Source organism: Pogoniulus pusillus, chromosome 22 (genome assembly GCF_015220805.1).
Source record: "Pogoniulus pusillus isolate bPogPus1 chromosome 22, bPogPus1.pri, whole genome shotgun sequence".
NCBI classification, from domain to species: domain Eukaryota; kingdom Metazoa; phylum Chordata; class Aves; order Piciformes; family Lybiidae; genus Pogoniulus; species Pogoniulus pusillus.
In genome coordinates, this window is record NC_087285.1 from 17,236,307 (window position 1) to 17,262,432 (window position 26,126).

Below are 26,126 nucleotides of genomic sequence, written 5' to 3' on the forward strand. Positions count from 1 at the left end.
TTAATGGGCAGCAGACCACGTTGTGTAACACACTTCTATGTAATCATGAACACACGAATAAATTGTGGCCCTGCCTGCCTAAAGGTGCAGATACAGATACAGACTCTCCCTTGGCCAAACAAAATGTAGGCAAGAAGCTTTTTCAAGTGTGGATCAAATTACAATCCCACCTTCAGCTGCAGCCTGGATAATTTGTTTCTCTAAGCACCAAAAAGAAAAGAAAAAAAAAAAAGTACCTTTATAATTTCCTCTTTGTAATGCTCAGTTTGAACTCACCAAACCAAAGAGAGTTGTCACTTCCTAACCGTTGAAAGCTTTAAGCACCACTACCTATTCTAAGTTACCTGCAAAAGCAAAGAGGTGCTAAACATCAGGGTCACCTCATCTACGGTTCTTCAAACAAAGTGTTGGAAGTTTCCAGAAGGCACAATAAGGATTGAATCAACATCCCCGATGCACTCTGGCTACAAGGATTTCAAGAGACAAAGGTAAATTTTCAGTGGCAACCAGAACGCGGCCATTACCTATGGTAATGGAAAGTTTTAGAAGCAAAGCTCCTGCACTTTTACCGAGAGGTAATGCTCTCAAAAGAGCTTTTACCCTAAGGAATCCTGTCTGGCTTGTTTCAGAGTGATGACTCTTATTTTTCCATTTCTCAGTATAATTTTTCCCTCAAACTGGCATTCAAAACTACAGCTCTTCCTCAGGTAAAGAAGAAAAAATTAGTTTGAAACACAAGAGTAGGTCGGTCAATAGATACACATCATCAGGAGAAGGCAACGGAATTGTGTTAATTCATGCCAAACGAAACATAACCAAGATTCCTCTCCATTGAGATGAAGCTGGGATGATTACGGTCATTTATAGCAGATGCTGCTCCTCGCAGCACAGGGCACGAGTGCTCATTCCCACGTCTATGTGTCAGAGAGCAAATTGCAACTGTTAGCAAGAGGAGGACTCGGCTCCACACACTTCTGCAGCAACGTCACTGGCTGACCTATTCTGCCCAGCACACAACTGAGAGCTGCTCGTTCTTCTTTTCAATGAGGCACTGTGCAAGTGTTGATTTAATGGTTCATTTATCAACCCCGCTGAATATTAAGCAATTCATTTTGACTTAATTTGGACAATTCAATTTCACCCATCCTGTCTCCGCTTGAGGAATACGAATTGCTGTCTAGGGAAAGCCTGTTTTAAAAGTTGATTTACCAAGAAGTACTTGGACCTGTGGGCTTTTATGCCCTCCCACAGTCCGACAGGTATTTTCATCTGACTTTGTTGTTTAGCTTTTACATGTTACACTTGAAACTGGCAAATACCAAAGCAAAGCAAGCACATTCTTAACGCCACAAACCAAATCTTTCTGCAGGATTAGCTGCTCCCCAAGAAAACCACCCCAAAAAGCAAAGGTCTCGTTAGTACAACCCACCGGGCTGTGGAATTCCCTAACGCTTGGAGAAAGGCGCTTGCTTCTCTTTGGAAATCCGTTACTTTTCTTAGAAAGTTTTTGTTCCTGAATGCATTCTCCCAACAGGAGAAAAAATAATAATCAATGTAGGCAAGCCTTAAACCTCAGCCTCCCGCCGGAACAGTGCCTCATTCATGTGAGTCTGCCCCGCCAAGAGCTCCCACAGCGAAACACAAGCCCCGCTATAGAGCCGGGGTTCAGGCCGGCGCGGTCCAGCGCCACTTCCCGAGTCTGACCCACGACAGCGGCGCTGAGGGAGCGACCCGGGGGACGGGGCAGACCCTCCAGAACAGCCGCTACACCTGTTGGTGACCCACTCTCGCCCCGCCTGCAGCCCTCGGTACCGCACAGCCGCATACCTTACCCAGCCGGGCGCTGCCACAGCATTTTCCCCCCCCTGATTCCGCCAGCTTTGCGCCCGCTTTCACCTGCTGCTCCCGAGCTGCCGGACTGGTTCCCCTCCCCGCAGCTCCCGCACACGTTTAACATTCAGCCCAGCAGCTCCGTCCTGCCGGCAGCCCCACGGAGCCCGTGCCCCGGCAGGGCACTCCTGAAAGTCCCTTCCCACGGCCACGGCAGCTTCGCCACCACCCCAAACACAGCACATACACACCTTCCTCCCAACAGCTTAGCCGAGCCTCCAGAGTATCAGGCAGCATCCTCCACTGCCAAGAGCCACTTTTCCCTCCGGTAACGCACACACGGAGCCACCGCGCTGCGAGAGAAGGAAGCGCGGCAACACGGCAAGCTAGCCGGACCAGCCCAGGAGTACTCGAAGGGCCGCAGCTGCCTACGAACGGCAGCTCCGTCCAGACCCCGAAACTCCACCAAGTCGGAGCTCGGGACTGGGCAGGGGCAGCACTGCCCGGGCATCCCCGCGGGCGGCTCGGCCCGTCGCGGCACTCACCTGTGCGGCGGGGCGGGCTCGGGGCGCGGGCGGGCTCGGCCCTTCAGGAGATCATGCCGCCGGGGCCGCCGCGGCCGGGGGCGGGAGCGCGGGGCCGGCGGCGGAGCGGCTCCTCCGGCAGCGGGGGCGCGGCGCTGCCTCACGCCGCGGCGCAGAGCCGCGCCGCCTCCGACACGCGGCCGCGGCGCCCGGGCCCCGACGGGGGGGCGGCGGGAGGGGGGCGGGCCCGGCCCCAGCTGTGCCCGCCCCGCTCCGCCCGCGCCTCTGTCGGCACCGGCTGCCGGGCTCGGCTCTCCTCACGTCTTTTGCCTTTTCCATTTCCCCTCTTTTATTTCTCTTTGCCTTTCACGCTGCTTTTCTCCTTTCTCCTCCTTGCCTCCCCCACTTTCTCCCGTTTCCTCGTTTCTCTCCTTCTTCTATCTCTCCATTCCCTCCCATTTACCCATCTCCCTTTTTCCTGCCCCTCTTTTCCCCTCCCTTTTTCCGCTACCTTTTTCCGCTACCTCCCCTATTCCCCCCACACACATATTTCTTCTGCCTTCCTCCCTTTTTTCTCCTCCTCCTTGTCCCCGTTGTCTCCCTGCCAAAGCCTTTTAGCAAAGGAGACCGTGGCCAGCAGCCAAACAGCCTCTCTCTCCAAGGAGATGGCCAGGAGCTGAGGAAGCGGATGGCCCCGGGGAGAACGGGCTGCAGCAGCCACAGTGTGCAGCACACGCACTCCGCACAGCCCCCGCACCCCGGGACCTGAACGGACCTAATCTGTGCATGGCTGGCACAAGAAACTGCTTCCAGGGCCATCCTTCCCTGCCACCCTCTGGGAAGGTTAAGGTAAGCCAGTGCAGTGTTTCCAAAGGATCCAACAAAAATCCAGGAAGCAAGGCCTTGTTGTTCCTTTGATCCTGAGCAGCTCACCCTGTTTCTGGCGGCACTGAAACACCCTCGATAGCCCAAGCCCTTAGGTCTAAGCTGCTCCCCTAAGGGCCCAGCCTCAAAACGCCTCAGATACCCCCAGAGAGTGGGATGTAGGCTTCAGGAACACCATGGCTTAGCTTCACTTTGCATTTGTGTGTTGGAGATCAGTGGAAATGCTTTTTTCTACCTTAAAGAAGTTGGTTGGTTGGCCACCAAGAGCCCAATTTTGGTTCATCAGAGGTCTGTAAACCCAGTTACCAACTATATGATATTAAGCAGGGAGTACAGTTAAAACCCAAAACCTAAGCTGCAGATATGATGCTATTTCAGGTCTTCGTTCATTCTAGGTTAAAGACTTTGGTTCTTTTCTGAGGAAGACAAGTGATTACTGATGAACCTTGGAAGAACTCAAGGGGAAGCTTGGATACACAGATCATATGGATTACTTCTGTCAATTTGAGCTACTGATAATAGACTGTAAAGCTAATCATTGGCAGAATAGAAATTTGATTCTTACAAAGGTTTATCAAGAGCTGGTTGGGGTCTCTGTGACCCAGTGAGCTGCTGCTGTGCCACTGAACCTCACCACTCACACCTCAGCCACCTCACTAAAACAGCACCAGATAAGATATAATGAAGTAAGCCAAAGCCAAAACCTGATTAAATAGCAAGAAGTTATTCTCTTCTGTCTCAGGGTCACAGAGTTTGAAGGTGTAGTGAAGCTCTTCTCTGGCCCATCTAAAAAGCTTGCAGACCCGAGCGTGTGCTTTTGAGCAGCACCTGGAAGGGACACAAAGGTCCTGCCCTATCCTGGTGCCTCTAGAGATGTACTCTTTCTACATGTGGTAGGTTATACAGAAAATTTCTGTTTTCATCTCATCTCCAGCCAAAAACACTGTGGAAGTGCTCAAGAAATTTGACACACCAGAAGAAAATTAAAGCACATCAGCAAAACTGGGAGGTATCAAGCACCATAAATTTCATCAAGTCAGGCCAGCAGCTTGTTTGACCTATGGCTCTTCATTTTCTCTTTTGTTATTCTTTTAATTTTTAGTGCTTTCCTGACAGTTGTTGTCCTTTGTTTGCACTTATTTGAACTGTGCACTCTATCCAGTTGGCCAGCAATGACAAGGAATGCTAATTCCATTTAGTTACCAAGAAAAAAAAAAGCAATAAAAGCAAATATGTTTCCCTAAGGCCCCAGCCTAGAGTGATGAAAAATCCAGACCAAAACCATATTTTGTTAAAATCAGTCTTAAATGTCAGCTTTTATGCCACAGAAAAATAAAAATAGGAGGAAAAAGTGCATAAGACAAACTGAAATATAATTAAGGGACCCTTCTTAGCTCTAGTAATTGCATCCCAAATATATCCCCAAGCTGGGGTAAGAGCAAAAGTCTCCACCCTAGCACTGGGCAAGCCCTAATCACATTTCAGATGAGCCTTGAACACACAAATGTTGTATGACTGTAGTTGAGAGTATTTAAAGCTACCAGCTCAGTGACAGCAGCAGCTGTTGCTCCTGACCTCAAGGGAATCACAGTTCTGGTTAACACAAACACTTGTTTTGCACTGGGAGTCACTGGGATCTCAGCTGCTTGAGCTGCTGCAGTGGGTTTCCAGCGCTGCGCTGACCACAGGCAGGAGCATGCTGCATGGTCAAAGGAAAAGGTAGCACGAGCAAAGAGAAGGTAACTTCTTTTAGCAATGACTCTATTTTCCCTGCCTTCACAAATGAACAGTTACTGCTCACATTTTCCAGCCCCCAGCACTGAAAAAATGTGTGTCAAAGACTCAGAAGTGAGACAGTTACCTGTAAAACAGTCTGATGTTGGGGAGAAAGAAGGGAAAAAAAGAAGGGGAAAAAAGACAGGAGAAAGAAGGGGAAAAAAGAAGGGAGAAAGAAGGGGAAAAAAGACGGGAGAAAGAAGGGGAAAAAAGACGGGAGAAAGAAGGGGAAAAAAGACGGGAGAAAGAAGGGGAAAAAAGACGGGAGAAAGAAGGGGAAAAAAGAAGGGAGAAAGAAGGGGAAAAAAGAAGGGAGAAAGAAGGGAAAAAAGAAGGGAGAAAGAAGGGAAAAAAAGAAGGGAGAAAGAAGGGGGGAAAGGAGGAAGAAGGAAGAAAAAAAAAAGAAGGGAGAAAGAAGGAAAAAAGAAGGGAGAAAGAAGGGGGAAAAGGGAGAAAGAGGGAAAAAAGGGGAGGAGAAAGAAGGGGGGAAAAGGGGGGAGAAAGAAGGGAAAAAAGAAGGGAGAAAGAAGGAAAAATAGGAGGGAGAAAGAAGGAAAAATAGGAGGGAGAAAGAAGGAAAAACAGGAGGGAGAAAGAAGGAAAAACAGGAGGGAGAAAGAAGGAAAAAAGGAGGGAGAAAGAAGGAAAAAAGGAGGGAGAAAGAAGGAAAAAAGGAGGGAGAAAGAAGGAAAAAAAGGAGGGAGAAAGAAGGGGGAAAGGGAGAAAGAAGGGAAAAAAGGGATGGAGAAAGAAGGGGAAAAGGCAGAAATAAGGGGAAGGAAAAAAGGGATGGAGAAAGAAGGGGAAAAGGCAGAAATAAGGGGAAGAAAAGAAGGGAGAAAGAAGGGGGAAAGCAAAAGAAAGAAGGAAAAAAGAAGGGAGAAAGAATGAAAAAAAGGAAGGAGAAAGAATGAAAAAAGGAGGGAGAAAGAATGAAAAAAGGAGGGAGAAAGAATGAAAAAAGGAGGGAGAAAGAATGAAAAAAGGAGGGAGAAAGAATGAAAAAGGGAGGGAGAAAGAATGAAAAAAGGGAGAAAGAATGAAAAAAGGAGGGAGAAAGAGTGAAAAAAGGAGGGAGAAAGAATGAAAAAAGGAGGGAGAAAGAATGAAAAAAGGAGGGAGAAAGAATGAAAAAAAGGAGGGAGGAAGAAGGGAAAAAAAGAAGGGAGAAAGAAAATAAATCCTCCTTTTATTTAGCTTGTGATTACTAAGTCTGTAGGAATCCTTTTTGAACCAACTTTTTAAGGAGCACTGATCCACTCTTCCCCCTCCCCTTTCTTTCCTTGTTTTTTTTTTCCCAGGAGCTAAGGCTTCAAGATTTAAAAAATGAAAAAGGTATACCATGTCACAAAGCTCACGATGCAATCTCATTGCATTGGTTTTGGCAGCAGTTCACTTGGCTCTGGAAATAATAAAGTGGGAGACTGAAATGACAAACAAACTGGAGATCCAAACCAAAGTACCACCAGGGAATGCAAAGCAGATGGCCAGCTAAAGAAGACCAGCCCAAAGAATCACTGTACTCTTTGCAAGAAGCTTATTGACTGCATCCACCATGGTGGCCTCCTTCTAATGAGCTTGTCTGGCATGGTGTGCATCTTGGTGTGCAGCCTGGAGAAGAGGAAGCTCAGGGGTGAGCTCATTGCTGTCTACAACTACCTGAAGGGAGATTGTAGCAAGGTGAGGGTTGGTCTCTTCTCCAAGAACAAGGGGACACAGTCTCAAGTTCTGCCAGGGGAAGTATAGGCTGGATGTTAGGAGGAAGTTGTTGGCAGAGAGAGTGATTGGCATTGGAATGGGCTGCCCAGGGAGGTGGTGGAGTCACCATCCTTGGAGGTGTTCAAGAAAAGCCTGGATGGGGCACTTAGTGCCATGGTCTGGTTGATTGGCTAGGGCTGGGTGCTAGGTGGGACTGCATAATCTTGGAAGTCTCTTCCAACCTGGCTGATTCTATGATTCTATGATGTCCATGTCATTAATTATTAATAAGGGGACTAAACAAGCCAGAGCCTTCACAGTTGCAGATCATTTGTATACCTTCTCCTAGCAAATGGGGAGATTCAAGAGCATTGGAGAGCCCAGGGGAGAATCAGAAATAACTCTGTATTTCTATGCCACCTTGCACCCACAGTGCTTTAGCTGCTGATTTCATAGATTCATAGAAAGGCTTCATTTGGAAGGGACCTTAAAGATCATCTAGTTCCAACTCCATGCCATAGGCAGGGACAACCTCCACCAGAGCAGATTGCTGAAGGCCTCATCCAACCTGGCCTTGAACACCTCCAGGAAGGGAGCACCCACGACCTTCCAGGACAACCTGTTTCAGTGTCTCAGCATTGTTACTGTAAAGAAAGCTGTACAGTTCCCTATCAGAAAGATAAGGTTGGTGTGTGCTTTCAGGAAGAATGCTCTTGGCATGCTTCTATTAAAATGCCTACTTTGTTTCACTATGCCATTATAATATTGTCATGAGAGACTTTATTTTAAAATTGCAAAATTAAGTTTGTGCTAAACAGGAGCTGGCGCAAGGGAAATTCGATTTTGGGACTCCCCATAAACTTGGAAGTGTGAGCATGTGAAATCACACGTAGAAATCCATTTTCAGGAAGAGAAAAGAGCCCTAAATTACATTGTCTTCTGTCACACCCACTTTGCTCAGCAGGGGGAAACACAACAATCTCAACAGTGACCATCTGAACTAAGCAGTGTGGTAAAAAGCCCTGCAGAGCTCCACTGGGACCGATCCTTTCTGTTTACCCTTATCAATACTTTGGTTTATTGGAGAAGAAAATAATTATGATGGAGTTGATTTCAGGCTGCCAGCCCCAGCAGATTCTCTGTGCTGCCAATAGTTTTCTCTCCATGCCTAGCTCTTAGCAATGCTGACTTGTGTCGTTGTGCTTTTAAAGCATGTAGCCCTTTTCTTCAATGGCCACTCTTATTATCAGTCTAGAAATGCAGTATTTAACACTGACTGAACCCTACCTGCATTCCTCTGTGGCTGTTTGCAGGGATCAGGATTTTGAAGTTTGGGCTTAACAGGAAAAGTTTTTTCCACAAGCACAGGGAGCTAAATCCTACCCACCATACTTGTGCATGTTGCTCCATTACCTGCTGGTTTGAAATAAGCAGAATTTAATCATTTGAGGCTGAATTCCAGCCCCTCATGAAGGCATCATCACTTCTGTCCCCCTCTCCCAGCCCGTCTGCTCACAGCCTGGTGCATCACTGGAGTGCAGCCAGGCAGCCATAGAAATGCACTGAGTGAATAAGGTCTTCCTTCCCTATCAGCCAATAAAGATAATTACACAGGCCAGCTTATATTAATTTGGGTTCAGCCCTTTTCCCACTCAAATTAATGTTGCTTTTGCCATTGACGCTGATGTTAGCAGAAGCTGGCCCAGTATCAGGGAGCTAAATTTAGACTGCTTCTGCCATTTGCTGGTCATCCCCCTTCTCCCGTGCCAGCTGAGGGAGTTACTGGGCCAGCTGGGAATTGATACTAATTCTAGGAACAGCCCAGGTATCTGAGGATCTGCTGGGTGTCAACACCTCCTGCAGGAGCTCAGGCAGTGGGAGCCCCATGACAATCAAAGCAGCACCATCTCTGCCCCTACAGCACCACAGCCTGGCCTCAGGCACGCTCGTCCCTTGGGAGCTCATTTGCCAAAATCAGCATTAAATGGGGGCAGAGAAGGAGACAGACACACAGTATTTTTGTCTACAGAGGCTTGGAGGCAGGGGCCAGCAGCTTGCCAGGAAGGTGCCCACGTGTGCTCATGTGGATGTGTAACAACACTGCAGTCCTCAGAGATGTGGGGAGCTGTCAGGTTTTCATTCCATTTCCTCAATGCAGAAGTTGCTTGTTACCAATATTGGTGATGCCACTCGAGAAATCAGAGGAAATCCATCACAGCCTGTGAGGTTATTCTGGTGTAACGAGCAGCCCTTGTATCTCATTTTTCAGCAGTGAGACTCAGCCCCTACTTCTCCCTGCCTGTGCTGCACAAAGCCGTGGGGGTAGTGGCTCAATGGAAAGCTTGGGGGCTTTTCTGCAGACAGCAGCTCATGCTCTCCCTGCACACATGCAGGTGTGGATGCAACACACACATATACACAGATTGTTCTGGAAGTAGCATTTGTTCTTTTAAGCAGTAGCCTGCCTGTCAGCCGGTCTGGCTATATAGATACATAGGTATTTACCAGCAAGGCTGAAAAGTCTCCTCAGCCATGCTTCCATGGTACACACCTATCACCCCAATTTGCAGGTATCTCAGAAGGACAAACAGCTCTTCTCTTTTCATATCCTGCTGCTCCAACAACTTTGCAGAAAACTTTGCTTAATGGACTTGTACCATGGTGGGTGTAACTGCCAGCAAAAGCTTGCCTGCTACTGGGAGCAGAGTCACATGTTGTGATTGCTCTTAGACTGTTCAGATTCTCTAACAACTGAGAGAGGGGGGAAGAAAGAGAGAGAAAGAAAAGGCAGCTGTTTCTAACTGAGACACATTCCTTTGTTGTCTCTGCCTCAGCTGCAAATGCTCTCTGTTACACTGATTTCTTTTAACTGGTCAGTGCCTACCCTGTTTCCACAAACACAGAAAGCAAACTGTTTATCATTCCAAACTCCCAGGCTCACGCCAGATAACATTTGCCGATCAGCTGCCAAGGCAAGCTTTACCCAGGGGAAAAAAAAGAAGGAAGAAAGAAGGAATGGCAGATTAAACAGATCAGTTCTGATTCTTACCTTCAGAAGCAGACTTCATTCAATGCCCACAAATACTTTTACTTCATTGGAAGTCTCTGAACTAATTTTAGCTTCCCTCGGGGATGCCATGTAGGGAGAGCAGCCTCCTCCCTATCAGTACTAATCTGCCTAACGTAACAGCAGGACACCTGCTGCCAGTGAGTCATGCTTTGTGTGAAGCTAACTCTGTACATATATATAGGCAAAACCTAAAGACAATTCTTACTTCCCTTCATACCCCATGTGTTGTTTGTGTCTTCCTGTTACTCTAAGCAAATCAATCAGTGCAAAGCAGACAGAAGGCAAAAAGCACAGGAAAGTTAATGTTCTCTTTGGAGCAGAAGCTCTAGAGATAAGTAGCAGGATAATGCTTATTTATATTTGTGGCACGTGTGTATATCTATATCTGTGTCTTTACATGTGCACAGACTGACTGTAGTGATTTGCCATTGGAATGGGCTGCCCAGGGAGGTGGTGGAGTCACCATCCCTGGGGGTGTTCAAGAAAAGTCTGGATGAGGCACTTGGTGCCATGGTCTAGTTGACTGGATAGGGCTGAGTGCTAGGTTGGCCTGGATGATCTTGGAGGTCTCTTCCAACCTGGTTGATTCTATGACAGCCTTGCAAGCTCCTGCTTTGGTACATGTAAACTTGTGTTTTCACTGAAAACATGAATGGAAACCCGATGATTATAAAACTTAAGCTCCATCATGAATCCATCTTCCTTGCTTACACACAGTAAGAAAGAGGGCCTATGTAGGGGAAATTCAGGTTTATAACCTGCTAGCATAGAGAAGAGAAATCTACTATGTGTTCTCCGTATCAGCTTCCAGAGAGAAGGTAGAAGTGCCTGAGTGGTTGTGCAGCAGCTGTTGAACATCAGGTGTGTTCCCCCTTGTTTATTTCACAGCCATAACTTGCAGTGACAAACATATCTCTAGAACAACAGTTTGGTCTGTGCTAGGAGCCTGATTTAGCTCTCACCCCCAAGCCATGCATTTCATTGTTATGGGCTCCACTTCTAAACTTTTGAGAGCTGCAGTAAAGAGCTGCTAGGCTTGGCTTTGCAGTCTCTGGAAGATCTCTCTTTTATTCCTTTCCTGTTTCTCTCTCCTCTTTAATTCCCCCACCCCCCAGAATGTGAAACTTTGGCTAATTCTATCTTTGCAGAAAGAAGATGTTCTCACTTTCTGCCTTGGGCAATACTTCCATTCATGATGGACACTCATCCTTCTTAACCTTAGCTCACCTGACCATCCTTAAATCCTACAATGTAGTCACTGTTATTAAAGGAGAAGGTAAAAAGTCCACTAACACCAGTGGAATAGGATGGATGCTTACAGGAGATGAGAGACCACCTCACAGTAACTTCAATGTCTCAGACAGAATCAGTATTAAGCACTACAACAAACGAAACCACATCACAACTGATATAACCTCATCACCTTTTGTCTTCCCCCCTCACCAGAAAAACACCTCAACTATTCAGTGTACAATGAAAACCTTGCTGAAGATTTACAAAGCCATCACATTGAATGTATTGTGGGAGAACAACTGAAATATTTACAAAGATGATGTCTGTTCCCAGAGAACTCTGCAGATGTATTTCATTAGAACCTTGCTTTTGGGTTGGTTTTTTTCTGCCTTTTTTTTTCTTTGCTCTCATCCCATGCCTCCCTTCTCCAGTTGAACTGTTTGGGTGATGGTAGAAATTAAGAAACCATCTTAGCCTGTATGGCTCAGCTTCTGGGCAGCAGCAAACAATTGAATTCAGAATCATAGAATCAACCAGGTTGAGACCTCCAAGATCACCCAGGCCAACCTAGCACCCAGCCCTAGACAGTCAACTAGACCATGGCACTAAATGCCTCAGCCAGGCTTTGCTTCAACACCTCCAGGGATGGTGACTCCACCACCTCCCTGGGCAGCCCATTCCAATGCCAATCACTCTCTGGGAAGAACTTCCTCCTAACATCCAGCCTATACCTCCCCCAGCACAACTTGAGACTGTGTCCCCTTGTTCTCTTGCTGCTTGCCTGGAAGAAGAGACCAAACCCACCTGGCTACAGCCTCCCTTCAGGTAGTTGTAGACAGCAATGAGGTCACCCCTGAGCCTCCTCTTCTCCAGGTCGTCCTTCTTTGAGCAGCTTAGGGACACATGCTGCATAACACTCCTAAAACATTACATTTACATGTGTTCTAGGCTCTTTGAACAGAGCTCAGAAATTTATTTAAAGCTTGGTAATCTAAAATAACCCCTGGCACATCATCATCTTGCCACTTAAAACCATCATCTGACAAATCCTGAATGTGTGGGTGAAAGGAAAGGCAGAATGTCCCAAATACCAACCCTGGGTCTTCTTCACAAATGAAGGTATACAAAAGAAATCTGTGGATCATAGGATCACAGGGTGTTAGAGGTTGGAAGGGACCCAAAGAGATCATTGAGTACAACCCCCCTGCCAGAGCAGGACAATACTATCTAGCACAGATCACAGAGGAACACATCCATACAGCCCTTCAAAGTCTCCAGAGATGGAGACTCCACGACCTCCCTGAGGAGCCTGTTCCAGTGCTCTGTGACCCTTACAGTAAAGAAGCTCCCCCTTGTGTTGAGGTGGAACCTCTTTTGCTGCAATTTACACCCACTGCTCCTTGTCCTATCCCAGGCAGCAAGTGAGCAGAGCCTGTGGCCCCACTCCTGGCAGCCTTCAGATGCTTATAAACATTTATCAAATCCCCTCTCAGTCTTCTCCAGACTAAGCAGCCCCAGGTCCCTCAGCCTCTCCTCATCAGCCATCCAGTCCTCTAATCATCCTCATAGCCCTCCGCTAGACCCTCTCTAGCAAATCCCTGTCCCTCTTAAACTGGGAAGCCCAAAATGGTATAGTTTCCTTTATGTATCCATCTGACTCTCCAAGTTCTGCTGTAGCAGAAGTAGCCAAGACTGAATTCAGATAGGTAGACCCTGAAAGCAGTCGGCATTTTAACCCACACACTCTGTGGTCCTCTATTCCCCCCTAGTGACCAGCACATACTAAGGGTGTGCAGCCTTCCAGCTCAGCACTGCTGCTGTGTCTTTTAAGCACCAGCAGTAGATTTGGCTTAGTGCTTCAGGAGTCCTACTGCCCTCTCCTAGGCCAAAGACCTACTCAAATCCCACACTTCCCACCTGCCTTCATCTCAGAAGGACAGAAGTAACCAGCCATGGTGGGGAGTTACAAACCAAGCACGAGGTGCAGGTCTGCCCTGCCCTTTCCCCACTGATAACCTGAGCATGCCATTAACATTTTAACTAACGCAGCACCTCTGTGTCTCTGCCAAACCAAAAAGTAGAAGCAGAAGGAAGCAAAAAGCCCAACTCCTTGCCGTGTCTACCTTTGAACCCAAATAGTTTTCCTTTGTTTGCCTTGATTCTAAATGTATTTAGAACATGGGGCATATCTTTCCAAAGAGTGTTTTGTATTTACAGGGTGTCTGTCGGGTTATACTGCTGCAATATAATTGTTTTCCTGCTGAGAATTATAGCAGTGGAGTTAGTCTGGGTACGATTACAGCTAATTATAGTTTCACTCTGGAATTTAAAGGCTCCCTTGCAGCACTCTCCCCTTCCCACTTTGGGGCCCTGCCCTTGGATCTTGCTGTGACTGCTGCCCCTGATAGTAGTAACTGTAGTCCCTAAGGTCACAGCCTGCTATGCAACACATGGATGCACTTGAGGTTTGCTTGCTAGGAGTGGGTAGGTCATCATGGTAATGGTATGAGGGGGGAATCTATGAAGAACATCCTACACTCTCAGCTGGAGCTGAGACAAAGCTTTGCTAGCTGTGTGTGTGCCTGGAGGAGCTTGACCACAGGAAGGCAGCAATCCCCACCTGGCAAGGCTTTGGGATTAAGATCACTGCAGAATTTGCATCCAAATGTAGGATGTTTGATAAAGAGCAGTTATGTTCAGAGTGGTTAACAGCTGAAGAGACATTGACTCCTGTGCACTGAGCACTGGATGACTGCTTTAACCTCAGAAGCAGAGCCTTACAGCTCAGGTAAGACAGCAGGGAGAGCCAAGGTGAATTCATCTCTGCTCCCTAATGGAAGCATTTCTTGACAGCTTTCATAATTGTAGCTGTTCTTTTTGCCTCTAAATCTTTACAGTTTGATGTTGGAATCACCTTTGCATCATAAATCTCTTCCTTCTATCGTAAGTTTACCTGTTGCTGCTGATACTCCTGAGCAGAAAGCTGAGCCCTGGCTGTGCTTGAGCAGCCCAAGACAGCCTCGACATCAGCTCAGCACAAACCGTGTGGATGGCAGTGAAGCACTACAGGTACCTGAAGAAATCCTGCCAAGCCTCTGCAGATGGACAGGGCAGAGCACACCCAGGCAACCTCATTGCTCTCCCTGCCCCAGATGGTGCAGCTACAGGAACAAATGTGCTCCACTGCTGAGCAGCACCGTGTGTTTCCCAACAAAATGTCAATGAGCTTTCCAGATTAAAGCATTAAAAATGTATGAGCAGCAACTGTCACACATGAGGGAGCTAATAACACTGGTAGGGTTTTTCTTTTCAAAACCAGATAAGATAATTTTTAATATCAGTGAGTTCACATGCAGTTATAGTTTTATCAACTTGAAGGCCAGGAAGACTCATTAGATCTTACTCATTTGACCTCACAACAAATCATTGTATTCTACCCAGCTATTTTTGATTGAATGGAGCCATAAGGCTTGAGAAAGTCAATAGTGGAGCAAAGCAGAAAGTTTTACTCTCGAGCCATCAAAAAGCAGAGAATCTTCTTCCCTACATCCGCTCCCCAGATAATTTGCTCCAAAGACTAAAATCACCTCCCAGTTTAAAAAAACAAAACCCCCAAACCCAACAAAATCACCAAGCTGAAAATCCTGCACTAAAGCTCACATCTCATTTAATGATAGCTGGTTCAGCTTTCAGATATGGGCTCTTCGTTCACAGTTTTCTCCTATTATGACAGAGTATTTTCTTCCCAGAGATAGGTTCACAGACAACACCACCAACAAAAATCACCTCAAACCTTTTTGTGGGTCAGCAAAGCCTTTCAGATCTTTCATTAGACTGTCAAATAATTTTAGCCTTTCTTTCCTACCCATTCTCCAACTTTTCTGTACCCCTTCAAAGTCTCAACACAGTATTTTGCTATTCCAGACCTGGTTCTAACGATGTTGCACATAAAAGTAAAATTACCTCTTTTCCTGTTATTGACTGCTCTCTTGTTTATATATTTACAGGCCACATAAATTCCTTTTGTCAGGTCATCACAGTGGGATCAATGCACAAAGGCTTTGTGGAGCTCGGCTGCCTTCATCCCCTGAGCACTACCTGTGCCCCTGCAGGCAGGGCTTTGCCCTTGTAGAGACCAACGTGTAATTTGATGGACTACTCATCTTCTTCACTGAAAAACTCAGCTTCCCCAGTGCTAGTTTCCTTTCTTCTTCACTCTTTTGGTCATTGTGCTTTGCAGGAAAAAAAATTAACACCATGTTTTTGCAACAACGGAAAGCTTTGCTACTTACATTTAACCCTAATGTGCTCCAGAAACCACAGGTCCATTCTGTCCTGATTCTCCATCGACAGCTACTTGTTGAGCTCTGCCAGGCACTTTGTGATTCATTTAATGGGTATTCTAATGTTACTGAATAGAGCTAATGCTTAATCAGCAAGCTATTCACTGCCAAGTAAAACACCTTACAAAAGTCTAAATGCCCTGAATTTATACAGTCATTTTTGTCAACCAGACATGTAATATAATCAGAGTGAAAATTAGGTTTCTTTGACATGGTTTGCCATAAAACCATGTCGTTGAGACTACTCACTAATTTACTTCTGCATCAGCTTTTGAATTATTTAACCCAAAATGATTACAGACTAACTAGCCTGCCTGAGTCTTAACAAATAATACTTCCTCATAACAACCTTCTCTCTACAATTGATATAAACACATTTCATATGAGTGGGTGAGCATTATTAAGCTTGTTCATAAGGTAGCTCTTTACTTTCAGGAAGACTAGACTGGATTATTTAGAATCATAGAATCAACCAGGTTGGAAGAGACCTCCAAGATCATCCAATCCAACCTAGCACCCAGCCCTATCCAGTCAACTGGACCATGGCACCGAGTGCCTCATCCAGTCTTTTCTTGAACACCTCCAGGGATGGTGCCTCCACCACCTCCCTGGGCAGCCCATTCCAATGCCAATCACTCTCTCTGCCAACAACTTCCTCCTAACATCCAGCCTAGACCTACCCCAACACAAATTGAGACTGTGTCCCCTTGTTCTGTTGCTGGTTGCCTGGCAGAAGAGACCAACCCCATCTGCATACAGCCTCCCTTCAGGTAGCTGTAGACAGCAATGAGCTCTGCCCTGAGCCTCCTCTTCTGCAGGCTGCACACCCCCAGCTCTCTCAGCCTCTCCTCATAGGGTTTGTGTTCCAGGCCCTTCACCAGCTTTATTGCCCTTCTCTGGACACCTTCCAGCACCTCAACATCTCTCTTGAATTGAGGAGCCCAGAACTGGATACAGCACTCAAGGTGTGGCCTTCCCTTTTGCAAGTTTTCACAGGTAAACTGGGATTCAGTGGGTCTAGATGCCTAACCACAGGGGCAGAGGACCCTGATCCTCTCAGTACCTTGCATCCCTCCTTACAATGCCTTGTAGCACTCATAAGGTAAACAAACAAACAAATGAAAAATAACTTCAGTACCATTTTCTTTGCAAAAGGAAAAAGAAGTGACTTGAGGCATTTCTGCATGCACCTGGCAGCACGCAGTGGCCACCGCACACGGGTTTGTGATTTAGGCACCCAGACGCACTCACTCTTTAACTGCATTAGTACAAAGCTAGAGCCATGATTTCATGGGCTGAAGGATAGCCATGGTTAGGAAGCCACCCAGCTGCCAAGAGAATTCCTCTGTACCAAAACCCACCTTTTTTTCCCTTTGCACCAGGTTATTTGAAGAAGCCTAAAGGTATCCTTTAAGTGCATTAGTACAGAACTAGAGCCATGATTTCATGGGCTGAAGGATAGCCATGGTTAGGAAGCCACCCAGCTGCCAAGAGAATTCCTCTGTACCAAAACCCACCTTTTCTTCCTTTGCACCAGGTTATTTGAAGAAGCCTAAAGGTATCCTTTAACTGCATTAGTACAAATCTAGAGCCATGATTTCATGGGCTGAAGCATGGCCATGTTTAGGAAGCCACCCAGCTGCCAAGAGAATTCCTCTGTACCAAAACCCACCTTTTTCACTTTGCACCAGGTTATTTGAAGAAGCCTAAAGGTATCTGCAAACCTCATCCTCTTTGCCCATTCCCCACCCTACTCCTTTATTTTTCAAGTTCATTTTGTCCTGCCAGAACCTCTGTTGCCAACCTCATCAAATAATAACGAAACCTCAAGGAATTCAGCAGAGAGCTCTATGTTTTGCACAGAAAGACACAATGGCTTCCCAGTGCTCCTGCTGTTACTCAGAAATCATGCAAAATGAAGCTGAGGCAGGGAGCAAAGCAAGGTATAAAACTGAAACCTTCATACTTCACAAGCATACCTCATTTGCTCTGCTGTCAGGAACTCAAAACCCCAATGAAAAGAAGGGGGGGGGGGAATAAGAAAGAAGAGAAAGGGAGTAATTATATGCAAGACACTAGGTTTATCACTTAGCTTTTAGTAAAATACTGACTCCTGAATGATCTTTGTCACATCTCATAAAAAAACAGCCTCCAGGTGATGAATCTTGCCACAGGCATTAAATGGGGTGCTGCTGGAAAAGGAAAGGAAGGCTTGGCTTTAATTAAGTAAACTACCTGCGTCTGCACTTAGTCTCAGTTTTCATGATTTGGAAAAGTAGGATGCTTGAGGGCTTGATTTTTGTTTGGTTTAAATATTCATGGAATTTTAAATGCCTTCCATGCCGAGCTTGGTGGACCTGATGGTAAATGGCTGAACCAACTCGGGCATTCCCTGCAGTGAACAGCCTCAGCTCAGAGGATGCTAGAGCTGAGCACAGGAAGGCTCTGCTGGGACCCCTCGTAGAGGGAGCAGAGTGCACTTATTGACTGCAGGAGGGAGATGGATGAGTGTGCAACATGTTCCTATCAGCAATCCAGACATCTTGGACTGGTTTTGAGTGCTGACATTTCACTATAACCTGAATTTTTGCACAGGCTTTAACCCACCAGTTGAAGCCAGGAAGGACAATGCTATGAACAAGGGGTATGCAGTGGCGAGGAAGAAGAAGGAATTATCTGTCATCAAGAACAATAAGTCATCATTCCCAGACAGTATAGCTGGATAAAAAAAAATAGCCTCATGGATAAAGAATTGATTTGAGCAAGAGGAAATGTCCCAACCTCATCTTCAGCCTTCCTGGCAGATCTTGAATGTTTCCAAATAGAGACCTAAAGTGAAAAAAAAACCCACTCCCTGCCCTAGATGTGATCAGAGTAGTCCATGCCATGTTGAGAAACTCTGCTGCAAAGCCCCAGTTAAAATTCCAAGGAAGAAATTCAGGTTATATAAAGTAATCTGGATTTTTCAGCATTAAAAAACAAAGGTACCATAAGAGGTGCTGAGATATTCCACAAGCAGTCTGTCATTTCCAGTTTCATTCTAATCACTAATCAACTTTTAATTCAACATTAACTTTGGACTCAGCTTTCTCAACCAACTCATATTGGCATCAGGCATCCCACCCAATACTCTGCCCCTCAGATTCCTTTTTATGTTTTTTAAAGTGATTTTTACAAGCCACTTTAAGAGATTTAAGAATACTCTTAAATGTCAGCTTCAGGCAGGAGAAGGTGGGATGTGGAGATGCTGGAACATGTCCAGAGAAGGGCCACGAGGATGCTCAGAGGGCTGGAGTACCTCAGTACAGGCTGAAAGGGTTGGGGCTGTTCAGTCTGCAGAAGAGGAGGCTCTGAGGCGACCTTCTTGTGGCCTTCCAGTATCCGAAGGGGGCCTATATAAAAGCTGGGGAAGGACTTTTTAGGCTCTCAGGGAGTGACAGGACTGGGGGGAATGGAGCAAAGCTGGAGATGGGAAGATCCAGAGTGGAGGTGAGGAGGAAGTTCAGCATCAGAGTGGTGAGAGGCTGGCACGGGTTGCCCAGGGAGGTGGTTGAGGCCCCATTCATGGAGATGTTTAAGGCCAGGCTGGATGAGGCTGTGGCCAGCCTGATCTAGGGTAGGGTGTCCCTGGGCATGGCAAGGAGGGTGGAACTAGATGATCCTTGTGGTCCCTTCCAATCCTGACTGATTCTATGATTCTATAATTCTAAGGTAGCTATTGGTCTGGTTTTAGAGAGAATTTTTGGCTCAGTTTCTTCTTCCTACCCTGCTAATCACTGATGTATTTTTAAATGAATCCTAAAATACACACCAGGAAACTCTATTAAATAAAAATCATGAATGGCATGCAGACTGTGCTATTACTGTGCATAAGAAGATAACAAGACTCAAGAGACTGCCCTTTACATTCTGCTGCTCTTGCTAACTACAGATCTGGCCCAGCAAACTCACACATTGCATGAAGAAGGGAGAGCACCACAAGCCCTAAACAATATGCCTGGAAAGAGGCTAGAGGAATAAGAGATCAGAGAGATAATCAGGATGCCATGAGCTGCAGCTCTGTGTTCTCAATTAACTAAGTGATTGGACATGCACAATCAGAGATCCCGAACGCATCGTTTGTAGGTTATCAGCGATCAGATGGAGCAGCACTGGACTCCCCCTGCCAACAAACTGGAGGAAAGAATTAGAATTCTGGAAGCTTTTTAAAACCAGGCTCTCACCTCAAGACACAATAAAAGAAAAGCTTTTAGATCATTCCTGGCAGAGGAGTTGGAAAGCTGCCATGCTCAGACAGAGTAACTATGGTAATCCATATCAGGTTGCAGAAATCATCTTTAGCATACAGTCTTTTAAGCCCTCCAAGAAGCTTTCTTCCTAATCTACTTAAACAGTAAAAAAAAAAGTGTGTTTCAAGGTCAAACAGTACCAATAATGGGATCTAAGACACTGAATGGGAAGCAGGTTGAGGGTACATGTCCCTGAGCACCAACTGCTATCTCCGCAAGGAAGGAGAGCCTGAACCAAGGAGGCGGTAGCTGGGCAGGGGACAGACATCCCTGTCTTGTGCTCTGCATTGCCATGTGAGCTTAATCATCTATCATCTGCAACGAAGACTGCACAATTAAGATGCACTGCAGAAAACCTATGCTTAATTGCTTTGATGCCTAGGTGATTGAGAGCTGAATACATTAGTGTGTCAAAATTACTGAACACAAAGGCCTTGATTCTGTTCTCTTCTGTGCTGTTGTAAGTGATGCTCAGAGTTCCCCTTCATGAGCATCTGAGGATTGCTGTAGCTTATTTACGTAGGCAGGCTCAGGCCTAGGTGACCCTCCAAGGCTATCTAAATGTTTGGAGTTGTAATGTGCCTTGTCTAAAGGAATCTGATTCTATTGTTCACTTAGGCAGAATTAGGAGCATAGAAAATCAAATTCCATTATTTTACAATTAATTCAGAATTAAACTCCACTCCTCAAGTCCCCATGCCACACATAGCCCAAACTTTTGCCCTGCTTCATCCTGTTGTGTGTGTGCAGCAGACTGCTGTATCCATCTATTCACCTTCACAAGTATTCCTCAAGTATATGAGGGATCCCTGCACCTCTCAGAACACCCTTGAAATTCAAGACAAATGAGGGTCATCTGGAGCTGAACTCAGCAAGGATGAAGAGGAGCAGATGTGGCACAGGGGCATTTGAGGGAAAAGACATGACAAATAAAAAGCCTTACATCCTGAAATCCCAACTGGCTGTGCTGTAAAGAAGGCATATCAGACTTCCTCCAGTCTTTGCTGCCTGCTGAGCCAGACACCAGCTTTCCCTCCCTGTGAAGATAGGAACATCTCTGACAAATCCAACACAACATCAGAACTGAGAACTGTTCCACATTAATCTGAACATTAAAGGGCCAAAATCTCAGAGATCAGGTGTCTATCACCAAATGCATGTTCACACACATTGCTTTTTTCCATTTTTTCCTTTTCTTCTTTTTTTTCCTTTTCTTCTCTTTTTTCCTTTTCCCCCCTTTTTTCTTCCCCCCCCCCTTTTCTTTTTGATACTGACATTTTTCCTCACTTACAGGGTTGTTTTTTTCCCCCCTTTCCTTATATGCAAAATGATTGTACTTGCACGCACAAAGCAGCTGGATGCTTATTTGGCTGCTCTCTTCATATGAATACAATACAGGGCAAACATCTGTGTTTTGGGGGGAAAAAAATAAATGGATGTCCAAAAAAAGCATGCAGGCAAAAAGCCTCAATAATGACAGATGCAGCTTTGAAAATCAGAGCTAAAATATCCATTTCTCTTGTTGTGGTGCAATGGCAAGAAGCTGAACTGCCACGATTGCAGTGATTCCATCATTTTATTATGTATGATCTAGCAGTACTAAGCACATTTCTTGGGAATGTGTTGAACTCTTATACATTAATGTGGTTTTAGCTCTTATCACTTGTCTGTAATTTGATATTTGCATTTAGATCATTCTCCTCAGTTCTCAGTTGCAGTAGTTGGGGAAATCCCTAACCTGCAATTTAGAAGGGGAAAAAAAAAGAAGTAATTATGTGCAATCAGAGTCTCCAAGTAGAGGATCTTTTTATGGGACTGCATTTACAGGTGAAGGACACTCAGTTATGTCCTCCAAACAGGTCTGAAAAAGTTACTGGCAACACCTAGAATACAGCAGAGGACAACAATTTGAAACTCAAGACATGTGCATGATACCATTTTTGCCATCTCTTTCCTTTCCATTGCTATCTCACATCAGTTTCAGGAGCACCATTGCAGTCCTATATGCTTGGGTTTGTGTGCTGTGTCTCTGCACCCATTGCCTGGGAGGCAGTGAAGTGCAAAAGGTGTTGTGTAGGGCCATGATGATGAAGGCTGCAGGAACGTGGACTGAGGAGCATCTTTTATGGCCAACCTGCCATGTGGCAGAGAGCAATGCCAAGCTCCATCGTGGATTTGCTGGGACAGGCTTTAACTCTCCACTGCAGTGTCACTCTAGTCTCTTTTCTTTCAGCATCAGCTGCTACTGGATGCTACTGGGTTTTTGTTTTGTGCAGTATTTTGGGTTGACTGGGTTTGGTTTTTTTCTGGGGTGGGAGGGGGGTTAGGATGCTTTTTTGTTTAATTGGTTTGGTTTGGCTTTTTCTACAGAGAAGCAGTCTAGACAGACCACAGTGAACTTCAAGATTTGTAGATACCAAAGCAAAGAAGAAAATTTATAGCTCTTCTGGCAGGTAAACTCAGCAATGATGAATGATTTATCTTCCCATTCGTATGACAAGTGCTGTTTCACCCAGAAAAGCCTAACAAGACTTTTGCATCAGACTCATTAGCTTTCTCCAGAATACCTCACCTCTGCTTGCACATGGAGTGGCCACACAGATCCTACTGGCCAGCAGCCCAACCCAGACCAGGTTTTTCCCACCTTTCCACCTGCAGAAGCAAGTCTGAAGCCAGTAATGCCTCCTTTCTTAGTTGATGTAATCTTCCTCCTTCACCACATCCTTTTTCCCTACCACTGCCATGCTCCACAACCCAAGAAGGTGCCTCAACTGCAGCAAGAGGAGATGACACCAGCCCACAAATCACAACCACCTCATTAGCCACTAAGATATTGATGCTCATCAACTGCAATTAAAGTGGACAGAGTGCGAGCAGAAGTCCACATCTGCCACTGTTTCCTCTAGCTGCAGGCCTCTAAGGTGGCAGGTTTCTCACCACCTCTGTTCAGCAGAGTGGGAGATGCCAGGTCTGAAAGCTGCTCCAAACAACAGGCAAGAGGGAAAATAAAGATGGTGATTGCACCTGAGAGTGTGGGTGAGGGCTGTCATGTGTTACAGCCTCTGACTCTGCTGCAGCACCTCCAGCTATGAGGCAGCAGCATGTCCAGTGTCTGCTGACAGCAAGTCATGCTTCTGATGGGAGGGAATGAAGAATAACAACTTCCCTGTAAATGAACTTTGCTTATTTTTGTCATGTCAGTATTCTTTAGCACACACGTTGATGGGATATGCTTGCTAGGACAGCTCTGCTGGTGGCTACCAGCAGACCTATGTATCCTCTCCAACTATTCCTTCCTGGGTTTGTAAGCCTTTTGGCTTACAATGGTGGAGTGCCTAAAAGCTTCCTACAGCCTCCTTCAGTCCAGTCTCTACATAGTTCTCTGAGGAAGAGGAGAACTCAGGCAGAAGCATTGCTATACAGGGCCCCTCTGCAAGAAGGCAAGTACAAGCACTTTAATTCTTCCCTCAGGCAGTCCTTTGCACAGACCCCACAAAAAAAAATAGGCAGGCAAGGAGCATCAATGAGTATTAACTAACACATTATTATATAACCACTCTGCTAACCTGAGCATCCTCTGAGGAAATAACAACTAGGGAGAAGAAGCACGAATGAGACTCTAACTGTCAGCTTTATGGGTGTCTGCTGCTGTAATACGACTCCTTCAGCTGTGATGGAAGGAGCTGGCACACCCGAAAGAGGTATAGGAGCTGATGTACAGCTTCTCATATGCACATTTTCCACCTGGAACTTGTCTGTGAAGATACGGTCTGCTACGCTGTGTCTCTGGCACAGGAGGGAGAAACAGATGGAGAGATCATCTAAAACCTTTTGTTCTCCATAGTTAATAACCTGGAGCTCTTCTAATATCTAACATGTGTAGGTTGGCTTCATCTCTGTGTGCAAGCTCTTCAAAAAAGAACCAACTACCTTCACCAGTTGGCTAATATGGAAATGTGCAACTGTTTTACAAGCAGAAAACGTTAAGCTCTTAAAACCATCCCGTCCCTTCCGAAATACTGTTTACAGCAGATCTGTCATGAACATCAGTAACTCACCAAGCTGCCTCAGTGCAATATGGCATTTTAGAGCCAACAAAATTGGCAATGAAGCTGGCCACATTTTGACACACGTTTAGAAGTTAGGAAAACCTTTTCTGTTCTGTTCTTTTAAGACTCAAACATGTTGATCAGCTCTAGCAGAAGACCTCAGTGCTTCTGACCAACGACTTTTCAGCACATCACCTCTTGCTCAAAGTGTAGCACTGGGCTTATTCAAAATTAAACAACATTTTGAAGTGGTTATTTTCCCCATGAAAGAAATGTCCATTTCAGTCCAGCTAAGCCACAATACAATATTGCTGGTGGAAAAAATTTCCTTCCTAACCCCTGCAGAGTTTCTTGTGTGCTGTGAAAGACATGATTTTATTATCTTTAATTTACCATGCAAAGCCACAAATAGCAGTGGCCGTAAAATTATCCAGCCCTTGTTAGAATGCAGCTGGAATACACACCCTCCTTTGATAGTGGATTCCAGAGGAGGACTTCACACTGTGTGAAGAATCACAGCCTTATTCCCATCCACGAAGTGCAGGTAACATCAACTCACAAGAAGCAGTCAGAGCTTCTTGCCAGAATGGAGCAACAGCTGAGACAAAAGTCTCTGTCTCCAACAAAGTCCTTATCTGACACTGCAGTCCATGGCTCTTGGCAGCCAGACTTAAACTCCCAAATGAAATTGAGATTTTCCCTTTCACCATTAGGAGCTGCCAAGGGAAGCCAATGTTGTTCATTCAGCCTGCAGATTGCACTTTTCTGTTCATAAGTCATCTGCTTCTTTGCGACTTAGAGGGAATACAGATTTTTCTTGGGACACCAGGACTCGAGGGAATTACCTGTAGTTAAACATCTGATTAATGGCTCATTAAGAATCAGCAACAGTGTTTATTCAGTCCCTGTCTGAGTGTGGGTTTGTAATTATGTGCTTTTGAGACTGCAGGTGTGTGAAATATTCATAACCCAAATGGAAACACGATGGAGGTGCAGCTTGTGCTTACTCAAGGGCTATCTGTTCTGGATTATAGATAGGAAAGAGAAAAGCAGAAGTGCAATTATTACTCTGCCCAGGGAGTACCCAGACACTCACTACGCTCTTTACAAAGATATTAAACACTAAGTTTCTGCCCCAAATAATTTATTCTAAGTGGTAGAGCTTTTTATCCTCCATATGCCACCTCTGGTGCTACAACTATATGTGAGGCTTGCTTGTAAATGCAGCATTCATCCTCTGATTATTGTAGTAACCACTGCACACTGGAGGGGCTGCACTTCTCTGGGTGAAGGAGAGAGAATAAAGGTGCTTGACTGGATCTGTCTTCAAGCCTTCTGGCCATATATTAAAATCACAGCATTCTGTTTAATGGGGAATTTTTCCTTACCTTCATCCCTGAGCTGACCCCTAAAGAACACAGGCCTTAGCCACTCTCTGCTGTGCATGATTTACTTCTGCCCTTTGCTCCATCAGCACCAGAGCAACCGTGGACATCAGGCAGCTGCAACCTTTGACTGTGTGCAGAGCCAGCTAGCATCAAGTTACCAGTGATTTTAAAACAGGCAACCAAACTGCTCTACTTGTGAAGGTGAAACAAAGACTGGGGATCAGGAGCAGGGATGAGGAGGTGGCACCTGTGACTCGAGAAAAAATTTCCCATCAACTTCAGGTGGGGCAAATCCCCTTCTGAACCAGTTAACTTTTTCTTGCTGTGGTTGCTGCTCTAAGCATCAAGCCTTCCCAAAAAGCTGCTTCCTCCTTCTAATTTATTTTATGTCTTTGTTTTTTAAAAGGGTCATTTCAGAATTCCTCTGAGTCCCATGGATGCTGTGCTACCACCTTGCAGAGACTCTCGCTGGTACTGTACAACTAAACATTAGCCACAGGAGAACAGGAACAGATAGCCAAGCAGAAACAATTCTAAAAGCAGTGAACCATCAAATGTGAGGAAAGCAGAAGGAAACTGACAGATGAAGGACTGTGCAGAGTCCCTAAATCCAAAGCACATATCTGAAAGAGCACTTTCTTTAAAGAGGAGTATTTCTAATAGCCTTTCTTCACTGCAAAAGGGAAGGACTTATCTGCTTGCTATCACTGATTGCCTGATGCAATACAGCCTAAAAGAATGCACTCAAGTGTTTTCAGATGATGGGAGGCAGCAGGCAGGATGGTCACAGCTAGGCAGTGCCTTGTGTCTGCAGGTTCTGTGCAGATCTGGTGGGTACAGCTCGACCCTGGAGGTTCCTGCTGCCTGAAGGCAGTAGTTGCATCTCCCTCTGTTTTTTCCCTCTCTTCCCAAAACTGAACAAACTGAAAATGTGCTTCCTTCTCTTGGCTCATGGGTAAGAGCAGTCTGAGAGAGACATTACACCTGCGGCTTGAGCCAAGAGCTTCAGACATTCAGAGGGCAACAAAGGAACCTCCAGGC

General features: G+C 45.7%; 1 protein-coding gene across 15 annotated transcripts in view; it reads right to left on the bottom strand.

Moving 5' to 3' along the window:
* Positions 1–26,126, bottom strand: part of SGCD (sarcoglycan delta) — a 681,477-nt gene that overhangs the window by 431,412 nt on the left and 223,939 nt on the right. The window contains exon 1 of one of the 15 annotated variants that reach the window (XM_064161990.1): positions 9,763–9,809. The exons of 12 other annotated variants lie outside the window; for them this stretch is intronic. The gene's annotated coding sequence lies outside the window, so the exon portion shown is untranslated. Of the gene's footprint in view, positions 1–2,081; positions 2,107–2,375; positions 2,457–9,762; positions 9,810–26,126 lie in introns of those variants that run through there. 2 more of the 15 variants (XM_064161987.1, XM_064161989.1) reach the window with 2 other exon arrangements.